This window comes from Schistocerca gregaria, chromosome 8 (assembly GCF_023897955.1).
Source record: "Schistocerca gregaria isolate iqSchGreg1 chromosome 8, iqSchGreg1.2, whole genome shotgun sequence".
Lineage (NCBI taxonomy): Eukaryota > Metazoa > Arthropoda > Insecta > Orthoptera > Acrididae > Schistocerca > Schistocerca gregaria.
In genome coordinates this window covers 262,143,692-262,160,188 of record NC_064927.1, presented here as the reverse complement: position 1 = coordinate 262,160,188, position 16,497 = coordinate 262,143,692, and the positions used below count along the sequence as shown (strand labels likewise).

General features: G+C 41.4%; 1 protein-coding gene across 1 annotated transcript in view; it reads right to left on the bottom strand.

The window, feature by feature from the left end:
* Window positions 1-14,758, bottom strand: part of LOC126284655 (odorant receptor coreceptor) — a 289,713-nt gene extending 274,955 nt beyond the window's left edge. The window contains exon 1 of the mRNA XM_049983760.1: window positions 14,570-14,758. The gene's annotated coding sequence lies outside the window, so the exon portion shown is untranslated. The remainder of the gene's footprint in view (window positions 1-14,569) is intronic.
* Window positions 14,759-16,497: the final 1,739 nt, after the last annotated feature.

Here is a 16,497-nt window from a genome sequence, read left to right as displayed (position 1 = left end):
GCCGAATGTTAATGTGGATGGTGAACTGGCTTGAAAGCTATTTACTGTGCTGCCAGAGGTTGGAGGTGGTCTGCCCATTACGATTATTTCTCCTGTGCGTGATATTGAAAGGGTAGTAGGGAACAATTACGTAACAGCTAGCAAAAGTGGGGAAATGTGAATAAGAGAATTACAGCGTCGGTATGAGCGCTGTTGTGGGTTATTAGCTGACAAAATAACTTGTTTTTGCTTTATTCCTGGTCGGCATAGAAAAATCATACTCCATTAGAGCAAATTATCCGTCCTGAAAAGTGTGTGGCATTGCAATTCATACCACATGGAACAAATTCAGCCAGTGGAGGTTTGTTTTTTACATACCAGAAAAACATATTATCGCACTATCTGCAGCTGCGCCATAACGGATAGACAGTTTCACGTTCAGATTCACGACAGATTGTTTCGTATTCGATTGTATGTCATTACAGTCCCTCTGTTTTCATCTCCCTGTTACACTAATATGATTCTATATGTATTTTTTGAGAGTGCATATCTAACTGAACTTCCTGCACGATTTATACCTCCCAAGTAGAAGGCGAATTAGCGTACCTTTGTGATCACTGTGGAGCGCCATTTTTCATTCGGCATTCATGGTGCAATTTCAAGATTCGTTTCGGACATTTGTCGAACGTTGTCTACATCCATTTTGTGAAAGGTAATACATACACCGATAGAAGGTTGATCTCTGCGACGCTTGGACGCTCATTGTCTGTCGCCCTTCTGATGCACATGGTGAGTCGTTAGCAGTTAATATTTTTCCTGTCATAATTGTTAACGCAAGACTTTCAAATGACCTTACACTCAAGGGATTCTTTGTTGGAGCTTACTTTTACTTCCTTGCAAGGCTTGGTGGTTTTTAGTGGTCAAATCATTGTTCAGAAAGGAAGTTCCAATCATAAAAACACAAATTATGCAAGTTCTGAGGGTGGTGCAAGCTGTTTCAGAGGAATTTATTTCACATAATTTGTGAAATTGCACACATAAACAGTTTGCAAGCATTAACCAAGAAGGGAACAATGAGAGTGGACATGGAAAACGTTCTCAGCACCTTTTTCTTCCAAAAGCCGCCTCCATTGCTATAGGGTTCTCGGTAATCTGTTGCACGTTCCTAGACTTGCACCAAATCTCAAATTATCCATAAGAGTTTCAAACATTGACTACTGGGAGGTGATCGGCCTTTGAACCAAGCAGTGTGCTCCTCTGGAGTTCCAAATGCTATGGGTCAGCACAGGACTGTTGAGTGAGCTGAAATTATGAACCCAATCCATACAATTCTAACTGATCTCTTTGACTTTAGAAACGTTGCTAAAACATTGTCGTCAGTGCAGGCCTATAATATTTCCAAATACGGTATGATTAAAGCGCCTCATACCCATCCAATTATTAAAAATTCGTACTCCGAAACAGAGATTAAGGAAGAATATCAATGTATTCAAAAGACGAAAGGCAGATGTATGCCATGCTGTACTTTGTCAGAGAGACAGTCATGTTTATCAGCTACAAAACAGAAAGACCTGTTGACGAGGTTTCTGTTTCTTCCTCAACAGTACAGGGAGAATAACAACAAACATTGCACATCAAACCCCAAGAACTGAATTGTGTAAGAAACAGAAATCAATAGTGATAGATTTCTTTCATGAATTTAATTGCATTATTCATATGTAAAATATATAAAAGAAATGAAAAATGGTTTCTGTTGTCTACAGGTTGTTGTTGTTGTGGTCTTCAGTCCAGAGACTGGTTTGATGCAGCTCTCCTTGCTACTCTATCCTGTGCAAGCTTCTTCATCTCCCAGTACCTACTGCAACCGACATACTTCTGAATCTGTTTAGCGTACTCATCCCTTGGTCTCCCTCTACGATTGATTTTTACCCTCCATGCTGCCCTCCAATATTAAATTGGTGATCCCTTGATGCCTCAGAATATGCCCTACCAACCGATCCCTTCTTCTAGTCAAGTTGTGCCACAAATTTCTCTTCTCTCCAATTATATTCAATACCTCCTCATTAGTTATGTGATCTACCCATCCAATCTTAAGCATTCTTCTGTAGCACCACATTTTGAAAGCTTCTATTCTCTTCTTGTCTAAACTATTTATTGTCCACGTTTCACTTCCATGCATGGCTACACTCCATACAAATACTTTGAGAAACGACTTCCTGATATTTAAATCTGCACTCTATGATAACAAATTTCTCTTCTTCAGAAACTATTTCCTTGGTATTGCCGGTCTACACTTTATACTCTCTCTACTTCGACCATAATTAGTTATTTTGCTCCCGAAATAGCAAAACCCCTTTACTACTTTAAGTGTCTCACTTCCTAATCTAATTCCCTCAGCATCACCCGATTTAATGCTACTACATTCCATTATCCTCGTTTTGCAATTGGTCATGTTCATCTTATATCCTCCTTTCAAGACATTGTCCATTCCGTTCAACTGCTCTTCCAGGTCCTTTGCTGTCTCTGACAGAATTACGATGTCATCGGCGAACCTCAAAGTTTTTATTTCTTCTCCGTGGATTTTAATACCTACTGTGTATTTTTCTTTTGTTTCCTTTACTGCCTGCTCAATATACAGATTGAATAACATCGGGGAGAGGCTACAACCCTGCCTCACTCCCATCCCAACCACTGCTTCTCTTTCATGCTCCTCGACTCTTATAACTGCCATCTGGTTTCTGTACAAATTGTAAATAAAAAGAGAGTATTCCACTCAACATTGTCAAAAGTATTCTCTAAGTCTACAAATGCTAGAAACGTGGGTTTACCTTTCCTTAACTATTTTCTAAGAGGAGTTGTAGGGTCAGTATTTCCTCATGTGTTCCAACATTTCTACGGAATCCAAACTGATCTTCCCCGAGTTCGGCTTCTACCTTTTTTTCCCACTCGTCTGTAAAGAATTCGTGTCAGTATTTTGCAGCCGTGATTGTTCGGTAATTTTCACATCTGTCAACACCTGCTTTCTTTGGGATTGGAATTACTATATTCTTTTTGAAGTCTGAGGGTATTTCACATATCTCACACATCTTGCTCACTAAATGATAGAGTTTTGTTAGGCCTGGCTCTCTCAAGGCTGTCATTAGTTGTAATGGGATGTTATCTACTCCCGGGACCTTGTTTCGACTTACATTTGTCCTCTAGCCATGCCTGCTTCGCCATTTTGCACTTCCTGTCGATCTCATTTTTGAGACGTTTGTATTCCTTTTTGCCTGCTTCATTTACTGCATTTTTATATTTTCTTTCATCAATTAAATTCAGTATTTCTTCTGTCACCCAAGGATTTCTGCTAGCCCTCGTCTTTTTACCTCTGCTGCCTTCACCACTTCATCCCTCAAAGCTATCCATTCTTTTTCTACTGTGTTTCTTTCCCCCATTCTTGTCCATTGTTCCCTAATGCTCTCCCTGAAGCTCTCTACAATCTCTGGTTCTTTCAGTTTATCCATCCCACATTCTCGCATTCCCACCCTTTTGCAGTTTCTTCAGTTTTAATCTTCAGTTCATAACCAATAGATTGTGGTCAGAGTCCACATCTGCCCCTGAAAATGTCTTACAATTTAAAACCAGGTTCCTGAATCTGATACATTCCAGTATCTCTACGCTTCTTCCATGTATACAACCTTCTTTTATGACTCTTGAACCAAGTGTTAGCTATAATTAAGTTATGCTGAGTGCAAAACTCTACCAGGCGGCTTCCTATTTCATTCCATACTCCCATTCCATATTCACCTACTACGTTTTCTTCTCTCCGTTTTCCTTCTATTAAATTTTCGTCTCTCTTCACTATCTGAATAATTTCTTTTATCATCGTACATTTCATCAATCTCTTCGTCATCTGCGGAGCTAGTTGGCAGATAAACTTGTACTACTGTGGTGGGCGTGGGCTTCGTATCTATCTCTGCCAGGTATGCCAGTTAAAGCATTTCCGCCATGTTTCTGTACTTGTTTTCCCACAAATAAAGTGTAGTACTTCTTGAAACAGTACGTTTGGTATTGGAACTTCGAACCAGTCAGTGGACCCCAAGTGCATTATTAATAAATTATTTATTTTGTAATTTGTCTCATTATTTTTTGCAGTGATGAGGTGAGCAGCATAGTTCTGTGCTATCAGAATACCTTGCTATTATTTTGGATATAAATAAATAGTGGACCAAACGAGGTACACAGTTTTTGATTCTCCTGGAAAATCTAAATCTTGCAGACAGAACGTTTTCGAGCTCCACTCCTCAAATGTGGTGCTATAGACGAATGTTGTAAGTTGCATGGGTAGATCAGCTGAATCATGTCAGGGTTCTGAACCGAATCGTTGATACGGGGATTTATGATACAACTTGCCTTAAAGGAGGGACTAGTTTGTGGAGAAAGGTGTACGGTACGGTTTCGTGGTTAAAATAGCAGAAGGAGGCCAAGACTAGACTACAGTAAGGCGGTCAAGTGAATGTGGGTTGCAGTAGTCATTCAGAGTTGAAGAGGCTTGCACACGGTAGTCCAGCGTTGAGAGCTACATAAAACCAGTCTTTTGGTTGACGACATGAACAATAATGATGTCTGGGCCTTGCTACCGCACCCAATCGTTGTGTTCTGCGTACGCTTCGTTTCCTTTTATTAATTAGAAATACACTCCTGGAAATGGAAAAAGAACACATTGACACCGGTGTGTCAGACCCACCATACTTGCTCCGGACACTGCGAAAGGGCCGTACAAGCAATGATCACACGCACGGCACAGCGGACACACCAGGAACCGCGGTGTTGGCCGTCGAATGGCGCTAGCTGAGCAGCATTTGTGCACCGCCGCCGTCAGTGTCAGCCAGTTTGCCGTGGCATACGGAGCTCCATCGCAGTCTTTAACACTGGTAGCATGCCGCGACAGCGTGGACGTGAACCGTATGTGCAGTTGACGGACTTTGAGCGAGGACGTATAGTGGGCATGCGGGAGGCCGGGTGGACGTACCGCCGAATTGCTCAACACGTGGAGCGTGAGGTCTCCACAGTACATCGATGTTGTCGCCAGTGGTCGGCGGAAGGTGCACGTGCCCGTCGACCTGGGACCGGACCGCAGCGACGCACGGATGCACGCCAAGACCGTAGGATCCTACGCAGTGCCGTAGGGGACCGCACCGCCACTTCCCAGCAAATTAGGGACACTGTTGCTCCTGGGGTATCGGCGAGGACCATTCGCAACCGTCTCCATGAAGCTGGGCTACGGTCCCGCACACTGTTAGGCCGTCTTCCGCTCACGCCCCAACATCGTGCAGCCCGCCTCCAGTGGTGTCGCGACAGGCGTGAATGGAGGGACGAATGGAGACGTGTCGTCTTCAGCGATGAGAGTCGCTTCTGCCTTGGTGCCAATGATGGTCGTATGCGTGTTTGGCGCCGTGCAGGTGACCGCCACAATCAGGACTGCATACGACCGAGGCACACAGGGCCAACACCCTTCATCATGGTGTGGGGAGCGATCTCCTACACTGGCTGTACACCTCTGGTGATCGTCGAGGGGACACTGAATAGTGCACGGTACATCCAAACCGTCATCGAACCCATCGTTCTACCATTCCTAGACCGGCAAGGGAACTTGCTGTTCCAACAGGACAATGCACGTCCGCATGTATCCCGTGCCACCCAACGTGCTCTAGAAGGTGTAAGTCAACTACCCTGGCCAGCAAGATCTCCGGATCTGTCCCCCATTTAGCATGTTTGGGACTGGATGAAGCGTCGTCTCACGCGGTCTGCACGTCCAGCACGAACGCTGCTCCAACTGAGGCACCAGGTGGAAATGGCATGGCAAGCCGTTCCACAGGACTACATCCAGCATCTCTACGATCGTCTCCATGGGAAAATAGCAGCCTGCATTGCTGCGAAAGGTGGATATACACTGTACTAGTGCCGACATTGTGCATGCTCTGTTGCCTGTGTCTATGTGCCTGTGGTTCTGTCAGTGTGATCATGAGATGTATCTGACCCCAGGAATGTGTCAATAAAGTTTCCCCTTTCTGGGACAATGAATTCACGGCGTTCTTATTTCAATTTCCAGGAGTGTAGTATGTCATTATTTTAAATCTGATAAGCGTCTAGAAAATTAATATACTGACACATTTGTGTGCTTGGATGGCTTTCTATATCATAGTCTGTTGTCAAGTTGCGTAATTTCATGCTGCGTTACTGAATTCTACGTTGCTTCAATTTATTTGGCGACTGACAGATATAATACTGTTTTTTCATATAGAGATCACACTAAACCACACAACATGACAAGTAAAGTTAAGCACTTAGAAAGTCAAACCTTGTACACGTGCACATCTCCCACACATATGTCTATGATAAACGTTACAGTTCTCTCTGACAACCACAAAGGGAATTAGGTTTGTTCGTATTTGTTGTTGTTACCAGACATGATGGGATATATAAGCGGCGTGAACAGTGTCAGACGTCGAATGTCTGTTGTGAAGGACATAGAGATGCAGCGTACCCGTGTGGGATAGGTTATCAGCACCTGTCAAGAGTTTGAAACGGATCTCACTGGAGGTCTCCGCTTGGCCAGCTGGTCGAAACGTGTAACAACCAGTATTTAGGACCATTTCGACGTGACAGTAGCCATGGGAATGTTAGGGCAAACATACTCGCCGTCAAGATTGCAGTTGACTTGGCTGGTCACCACAGGGAGCTCATCCACGGATACTGCCTGGCCCAACGAAGGAAACCAGACCCATCGAAGACTTGTGGCTTCTATGTGTAATGTAAAAGATAAAGTTCAAGATTAATTGACAATAAAATATTTATTGCAACATTCCAGGATGTCTTCAGGTCAGCAGCCATCTTCTTCTAACTTTATTATTCCTGAGCTTACCAGCTGCTGGGAAACTAAGTGGGCAGATAGATAATGATAATAATTGAGTTGTTAACCACCGTAGTTAATACCGAAGGAATGGGTGGACAGGAATTTAAATTTTTGTGTGCATTGTAAGATCGACAAATGCAGTGCCCGAGCACAATCTTAATGATTTCGGCCGTATTATTCCTATTGCCATAAAGACTAGACAGCTCGTTGTACACTGCGAAGACTATGACTCAAGTGAGTAAGTTGACAAGAAGATCGTGTCCGCAATCCGACTCTAACTAGTACTGAATCGTGCCGCCTCAGTGTCATATGACAGACATAAATGACATGTTTCTTTTGACTTCTCTTCGTCGAATCAACACGCAATGACACCTGAGAGAAAAAAAATCTACTACTAAAGATTTTAAAACGAACCTTTCACATTTCATCACAGTGTTCGTTGAAACAAAAGTTACTGCTGTCGATAGTAGAGCAACAACCGCGAAACAAAACACTAGATTGAAGACTCGAATCACCAAATTTATTTTATTTTATTTGGAGACAAGTTTAAATCAGTCAGAGTATTGTACCATAAATGAAATTTTTAGTAAATAAATTGAAACACTGATTTTGAACTTATTGGCCTTTCTAAATTGCGGAGATAAGAAAACAAACATATAAATTGGGGAACAGAGTGGCGTAGAAGACATAGTTCATTATGACCGCGATGGGAGTAAAATGTAGGTGGACGCCACACATAAGAAGGTGACAGAAGCATATACAAACAAAAGGAATTGTTGCTGGACTCTAAGAGATAAGACTATGACGGCCTGTTGATAGATGGTTTTATAAATCATGCAAAAAGAACGTAGATCCATATAGCTAAAGACAAGGGAAGTGTAACGGAAATTTTTATCCAGCTGTGGATGACAAATGGCTGAAGGTGATAGAGCCTTCGCCGACGGTTATGATGATGATGATAAGACTACATGCCGTGTCCGACATCCATCCTTTTCGTTACGTCCATTACACACTCATCCGCCAAAACACGAACACTCAGTACGTTCTATCAGTCGATACACATCACTGATTCATTTTTCTTAAATGGCACTTTGATCTCGCTCAGAACGGCAATATAGTTTACACGGGTTGTGCTACACTCACTGACTATGACTTTGAATTTGACAACGACCTCACTAACTAAACGTAGGTTTCTTCTTCCTAACGTTCCTCTTTCGTGATTGGAATGTTGGAACTTATTATACAAGAAGAAACGCGAGAATTTAGTATTCTGTGCGGACGAGGTAGTATCAACTTGCAATTGTAAAAACAATTATTTGAGTCGCGTCAATAAAAATAACTGCATAGTCGCTGAAAGCTGATCGCCACATAGAGCGTCTCGCAGTTAAACGACAAGAGCAAAAAGATGATAATAGGTTAATTATTATTTCGTTGGACTAAGAAAATTTTTTATCCGCCGCCTCTGTAACATTAACGAAACTGGTTGGATGTAAATGTGCTACAAGGGAAGTGGTTAAATTTGTCGGTTATTGTTTCAGAAGACTGTTGTCAAAGTTTCTTCTTAGGCCAAAGTAGTTTTCTATATAACTACACAAATGCAGGGTCGATACTTTAAAATGAGACACAAATAATTTTGTTTTGGAAGCTCGTCAACCACAATAATAACATTTCGCGTACTGCTATTAAAGAAAAGTATTTGTTGTAGATTAAATAAATTTGTATCTTCTCCGTGTTATTCACAATTACAATTCTGTGATTGATGTGGCTAGAAACATTCCTGCAGCCAGGTACTACTTGTCTTGGCCTATAATTACTGACATGGCCCAAAAAACTTCTTGTGGCACATGTCAGTTCACTTTATGTCACATTGTTGACCTTGGAGTAGGTGTTCCATGTTCTGTCTTCCATGTCGCTTGAGACCGTTTTCCATTGTCAATAATGACGAGTACTATAATTATGTAGCTCTCTTTTCCTTATATACTGTGTTCATTACGCATCTGGTGCGCTAAATTTATTGTTGTGACTGTAGTACGATGTGCGTAAGTCAGCAAAACTGCAAAACACGATGACGTAAACCTCTAGTACAGTACCCTTATTCTTTCTCACCTCGCTATGTTACTCCTTAGATGCTCACAATTACACCATAAGTAGCAGTAATGTGGTCCCCACATAAGTCATCACGCAGGTATTGCCTTTACAGTGGAAAACTACCATCATCATTATTCACTAAAGATGATGTTTCATTCATATTTCCAGCCTTCTCTGCTTTCTCATCATATGTACGAGTCAGTCATATCTGCTGCATTTCCAGTAATTATCCTTTGCCGAATGGATGTTCTAGAAGCTCTTATTAACTTTCTTTCCAGAATACTACATTCGAAAATGTTTTTTATATTCTTTGTACTTATTCCATGCCCAATTAACTATGTTTTACATTTCAACATTGATGTCCGTTTTCCACTTACTTCTTTTTCCACTTCCTCAAGGGGATTTTTCAACTCAAGATGTTTTCATGTCCCATTACGGTTTCTTCTGTTATTTTATTTGCTGTTACTCTAGTGTCTATCATAGCTTACAGCACTGTCAATGAATGTGTTAATAAATGGTTTTTATTACTGTTGCCATTCTTCTGTTGCTATTTTTCTGTTACTGAATGTCATCAATTAAACTAAAAATAACCACTGAATAAATTTTACAAAAGAAATAGAACCAATCATTGCTATTCTTCAATTATTAAATTGCCACCAATCAAAAAACAAACGAACATCACTAAATAAATTTTGATGATTAAATAGAACCAATATTTTTTGGAAGAGATGTTGTACAGCATTAATGAATGTTAAGAACTGCATTATGCAATACACATCAGTAACGGTACATTTTATTACAGATGGTAGGTCTCGTCTAGGACCAGATATCAACGGGACCAAAAACCATCTCCGCTATGCATTTGCGTAATTGGCATAACAATTATCAGATGAATATTGTTCCATCCCTGACACTGACAGCCACTGTCAATGATGGAGTAAAATACGTTTGATAACTGTTATGCCAATTACGCAAATACAACAGTGGGATGTTTCTTGGACGCGATGATGGTCTCATCCTATACCGAAATCGTTCCTCTCTAATAAATTATACCGTTGCAGCTGGATACTGAATAATGCACTTGTTAATGTACAACGCGTATTATTCATCCAAAGTACAATAACTCTTCCGTGCACACGTCTAGACATGAGGAGATGTGATTTGTATGCGTTGTTACCTACAGACAGGGGGCCCATAAAGAACGCCAGACACTCTACTCATACAGATTTTCTACTTCAACTTTTTAATTTCCAATCGATATTTTGACTCTACAAACAACAGCTGTATTTCGTGGTGTTCTTACAGGCTATATGTTAACGTTTCTCCTCATTCCATTGACAGAAGATGTAGAAAGGATCATTATTTATAGGTCTATGTCTGTGTACTAGCTGTTGTTAAACTAATTAAATTCTCAAAGTGAATAGAAAAAGTCAAATTCCAGCGTTTATGTTGCAATATCCCACCAATCCAACGAGCCTATAATCATTTTTCGTGTCTTTCGTTGTATATATTACAAGTCCTCGGCCACTGAAACTTCGTATGGATCATAAGTGATCGAACAGTTCTCCGGCACTGATAATGTAACAGTTTTATACGTAGCCTCTCTTTTGCAGAAACTGCAGAGATATAGTTTGCTATCTTTGAATTCAAGCATTTCAGTTTCTCTGCTTACAACGAAACCAACTCCTACACTCTCTGACTAATATACTTATGTGAGCTGCCTAATTACAATTGTGACATTAATGTTGTTCTTAGACTTAGACTTACAACATTTTCTGATTTCGAGAAGTTCTCAGATTTTACATCCATCTTCACCAGTAGCAAGGTGTCAACCTTTACATCTGGCTGATGCCTTTATAACATCTGACTATAAAGTCCAACATATTCTTCCCTTCGATTAGCGATATATACCCGTTTGATATTTGAAGTGCCCAAAGTAACAATTAAACATTTCCCACAAGCGTTAAAATAATTAATAATAGTAATTCTATTAAAACAGTCTGGGTACACCTAAGTTTTTTTTGAGTTCTTGATGAGTCTTCATCCTGTCGAACTTCCTGAGATATTGCAGGTAGTAGAGAACTTGCGTATCAAAAGCCGGTAAACATCTATACATCAGCAGTGAAGAAATATATTTTATTATTCATTTAACGGTGTAGTCAGGAAATAAAGTAGTTGTGGGGTTACCCAATTGCTTCAGCGAATGCAGCATTCGTCTTATACTTCGCCGCTCCCGTTGCCAAGCTTTTGAACTTTGGAACGGAGGTGCAAATGGACCCCGACGTCCATTTCCCAGTATACAATTGTGTATAACCGAACAGTCGTCGTAATCTCAAAATACAACATAACAACTGGTTTTATATCTCTAACACAATGGTTGCTGGAATAAAGTAGCTACGCTTTCGCTTAAGAATGCGCTACCGTAGCATAATGCTTACAGTGACAACTAGCGCGAGAGTTGTCGGAATCATCTTGATGGAAGGAACGCACTGGAGTAAATTTTATCGGTATGGTGTAACCATTAGCTTGGATGTGGGTTTTAGGCTGTCAACCAGCACATCAGTAAAAAAAGATGAACAGCTTCTCTATAATATCGACGTCAATGCTATTTAAAAACCCAGGAAACAAAAACAAAATCAAACATAGCATACTTTGTTATCCGTGCTGTGCATGAGGTTATGACGATTGACGATGAACTGTAATAAATGAACTGTAATAAATGTTTCATTTCTGGCATTTCTGGGAATCAATAAATCAATGACTTCTTCCGTTGCATTGCTCATCCAAGAACCGTTACGACAGGATCTCTGCTCGTCTCAAGTGAGGCTGCGACATCTGCGTAAGCTGTATTTCATATTTGAAATTCTTTACATGGGTCCCAATTTACGAATAATCTAAGGTTCAAAGATCATGTACTTCGTTTCGTTCACTCATCCTGCTGTTATATTAGTATATTCTTAAATGAGCGAACATTTGTAATGTTAATTACATTGTACAACAGAGTAATATGGTAAAATTTACATTATGAGTCACTTCCCACACATTTCAAAGTTTTCACTATGCACGTGAAGAAGTTTGTATTCAATGTTCATGCGATGTGTGAATATTTGTAGTTCTCCCTAAGTGTTCATTTTGTGGCGTTGAAAATGAGAACGTTGAAATGTGTAAAACGTTTCACTAAATATTTTGATTGTGATACTATTGCAGTAGCAACAATATCAGACGAAGGGGGATTAATGATCACCAAGGAGTGTGTGGACGTGATAGCGTACCTCACGGATGCAACCAAATACCATCTTTAACAGATACTATAGCCTTTAGGGACAAAATTATTTAAAAAAAGAAAACAATACATCCTACGTCTGCTGTGGATAATAATTATTATATTTAACTTGTTGTGTCAACGTATGAAGATTGATCAACATTCGGTGTATAGGTCTACGAGCGCTGACGTCTTTGGCTTACGTAAAGCTGTGAACGATGTTTTGTGTCTAAAGCTGTGAACCATGTTGTGTGTGTGTGTGTGTGTGTGTGTGTGTGTGTGTGTGTGTGTGTGTGTGTGTGTGTGTGCGTGCGTGCGTGCGTGAGTGCGTGCGCCCGTGTGTGTGCCTGTACGCACTTGGGTGCAGGTGTAACTGCGTGCTTTATTTCCTAGTTTATGAAAAGTTGCCCCTTGCTAAGCAGTAACTACTCTTGAAAATTATAGATGGCTGAAAGGTTGTCAGTATTAAAGAATGCAGGAGATACATCGTCTGTAATTTCAAATCCACCTAAATGATGTGAAACGATGGACAACACGCAAACAGATGTTGCAGGGCGAATGTAAAATAAGATATTCTCTACCTAATGGTAAGAGGGAAACATTTGAATTGTACAGTAGTAAAGCACTGAAGTGGAAGAAAGTAACTAGTTGCAATGTTCTTCACTTCCAGCAATCAGACGCAAAACAGACTTCAGACGAGTGCCAGACAGTTGATGTATACAGTTCCCTCTTTCATGATTCAGATGACAAACTTATACACACGGTGAAACAGAATACCGCCATCAAAACTGCAGAGATTTTGGAGGGCTTCGTTCTGAGTATTTTGGTATAAGGAAACGTGAGGTCCTCTGCTTCATCGCACAATGATAGAGTGATTACGATATATTCTGTTCGCTACCACAATTACTTTTCTTACGAAGAAATATTTTCGCAACAGCAGCTGGGTCTCCAGTATGTAATCGCCGGAGCGTACAACACTAAACAATTAGTAATGCCACAACTCTAAGACAGATGCAAAATTACTGTGATGTGTTGCCGTCACTAAGAAAATAATTCAGCATAGTGACGTTACGTCGCCTTTCCATAGCATTCGTTAAACCGATACATAATGGGTAATGTATGGGTTCAACGAATGCTATGCGTATCTGCTGAATGCCCATCAGCAAAGCTATTCTTACTGCTGTTATCATTGTTAATGTACAACTAACACTGCCAGAGGGAAACACCCGAGGCAGTTTTGTATGCAAGTTTTAAAGTGATGAATAAATTCGGACTGTCACTAGTAAATGGAACAAGTTTGTTTTCAAACAAGACTCACAGCCTCATACGTCGACGTTATTCTATTGCGAGCCACAGAGACTTTCTTTGATCTGATGTCCGGAAGAACAATGTGACTGTACTACGTATGTCGAGCATATGCTAACCACAAACGATTGCACACCTAAGAAGTTTTGTCACCTGTAAACGGATTTCTGGTGGGAAAGTTCTCCATCACACCTCTCGATGTGAGCTAGCGCGTCGCATTCTTCAGCAATGACTGTTGTCAGGGATCGCTCACCGACATTCTCACTTCTGATACTATGCTACTAAAATGGCAGAAAATAACAACTGGGTATGTCGCAGCGTGTAACTAACTGTATTCACATATGACGAATACCGTAGATAAACTTCACAGAAATTAAAAAAATAATGTCTGTCAAGGACATATCTACATGATTACGCTACAATTCAAAGCAAAGAGTTTGGCAGAGGCTTTGTAAGACCGCTTTTAAACTATTTATCGACCGTTGCACCTTCGAATATCCGCTGGGAAAAATGAACGCTTAAATCTTTCCGGGCTACCTCTTTTTTTTTTTTTACTACGATGTACATTCCTCCCTGCGTAATCACGAGTCAACAAAATAATTCGATATTCGACGGAGAGATTTGGTGACTGAACTTTCGTGAAAAGATCTCGCTACATCGGCTGTGTAACTCGGCAGTCACGACTATTTTTGTTAAACCATTTGGATTGATGCATTCGAGACATAAAAACAAGCCTGAGAATCACAGCGAGTAGGGAATTAATGAGGAGGAGGAGTACGTTTCGATTGTAAGCACCAAAGAATCGGGTCATATAGTAATCTACTGATGTCTTTGTATCAGCAACTGAACTGCCTGCACTAGTTTTGAGCCCTATTGTCTCTTAAATGTCTAGTCACCTTCTGATTTGTCCATATGGTTCTCTGAATTAAAAAGTGCACCTGAGGATTCATTTGAATGTACACTGTGCAGGTGTTTTACTGTTTCATAGAAGCAAAGGTGCTGGTCTCTAGGTGTGTTAAAAACAAGGCAGTTGGTCGAACCTTTACGGAGATTGTGTGACGCTGTCAGAGGAGTAGAAATCCGGACTGCTTCCGAGGGTGCCAGCAGCGTGCACACACCACTCGCGCTTAGCGCAACATTTCTGCAGCGACGAAACCGCTCAGCCAGCACAGGTGGCCGCAACTCCACACGCAGTCCCACAGTGGCGGACCGACCCCGCTGTCAAACTTCTAGAAATTCTCGTATCGATGCACGCCTCCTGGGATTTTTTTTTCAAGATGTCCTCGGGCAGATGACGTCCTTTACGGGCAGTGTGGGCGTCCAATGAGAGACGGGGAAGACGTCGGGGCTAGTGCGGCTGTACTCCAATGGGAGGACGCCACGTGGCAGCAGATGGGGCGTTCCTCACGGCGCTGTGCGTGGCCCTTCGCAAGTCGGGGTCGTAATTACAAGGCGGGCGGCCGCTGCCGGTACAGTCACCGTCCAACTTGTCGCTTCTCCGATCCGCTACCCTGCAGCCTATGACACGCGAGGCTAACGGTCTCCATTTTCATTTTCGACGCACTGTACTGGGGCACTAACGTCAGTGCCTTCAGCAATAGGTCAGAAACTCAGTACTAGCATGGGGAACGAGTTGCGAAAAACCTTAGAGCGAGTAGGACCGAAAAAAGGGTTTTATTGATTTTCTTTTTTTTTTTGCCTCCCTGTTCATCTGCACTATATACATACTCCGCAGGTCACAGCACGGTGCTTGGTGGTGGGTACCTTCTACCACTGCGTGTCATAATCTTTCCTGTTCCACTCGCTAATGGAGTGAGCGAAAAAGGACTGTGTCTATGCACCCATACTAGTTCTCATTTGTCTTGTTTTCACTGTCCTTACACTAGACGTGTGTTGGTAGCACTTGAAGAATTCTGCAGTCTGTAGCAGATTACGGTTCTCTAATCTTTCTTAATAGTGTTTTACGGTATGTGAATTCACAAAGTATTTCCATACTATGCACGTGTTGACAAGTGGTGAGAAGTCTAGCATCCGGCCCTGAATTGCTTTGATGTCTTCTTTAATTGGACATGGTGGGGACCCCAAACACTTACTCAACATGGGCACTCAAAAATGGGTCGCCCAAGTGTTTTATATGCGGTCTCCTCCCTACAAACCCTGATTTTCCATATAACCTGGTGTTGACCTCTGACTTACCCTACTACTGACTTCACGTGCTCATTACATTCCATGTCTTTTGCAACGTTAGCTCTAAACATTTAATTGACGTCAAGCCGCACGCCTCTAATTCTGTATTCGAACACTACGAGATCGTTTTTCCTTTTTTCTGCGTTAACCTGCATTTTCATACATTAGAGGAAACTGCCATTCATCATAGTAAATTGAAATTCTGTCCAAGTCATACTGTACCCACCTACGGTCACTCAAAATTAGCACCTTTCCGTACACAACAGTGTCACCATCAAAAAGTCGCAGATTGGGGATCGCCCTATCCACTAGATCGTTTGTGTGTACGGGAAACAACAGCGGTCCAGTCATACTTCCCTGGGGCACTGTCAGCTATACTGTTGTCTCTGACGAACATTCAACGAACATACACAAGTTTGACAAATTACGGAACGGCAATACCCGAAAGACGTCCGCTCAAATATCTGCCGTAAATCTCACGGACATTTTTTTCTAGGGCTACGACCGATTACGTACTAAACAATAAATCATCGATTTAATACTTCAGTCTGTTAAATACCTGCGCAAAATAAATAAATAACTCTCACGATGGAAAAGCGTGTTTATCCACCTAATGATAATGTCGTTATCAAGGAAACACGTTCTGATATTCAAAATTGAAGGGGCTGGATAACTAAATTGATCAAATTTTTGTATATTATATATGCTAAATGTTGCAGCGAATGTACCAAGTTAACCAGGATTAAAGATTGCTCTTATTTCCAGTGCTCCAAGCGAAGTC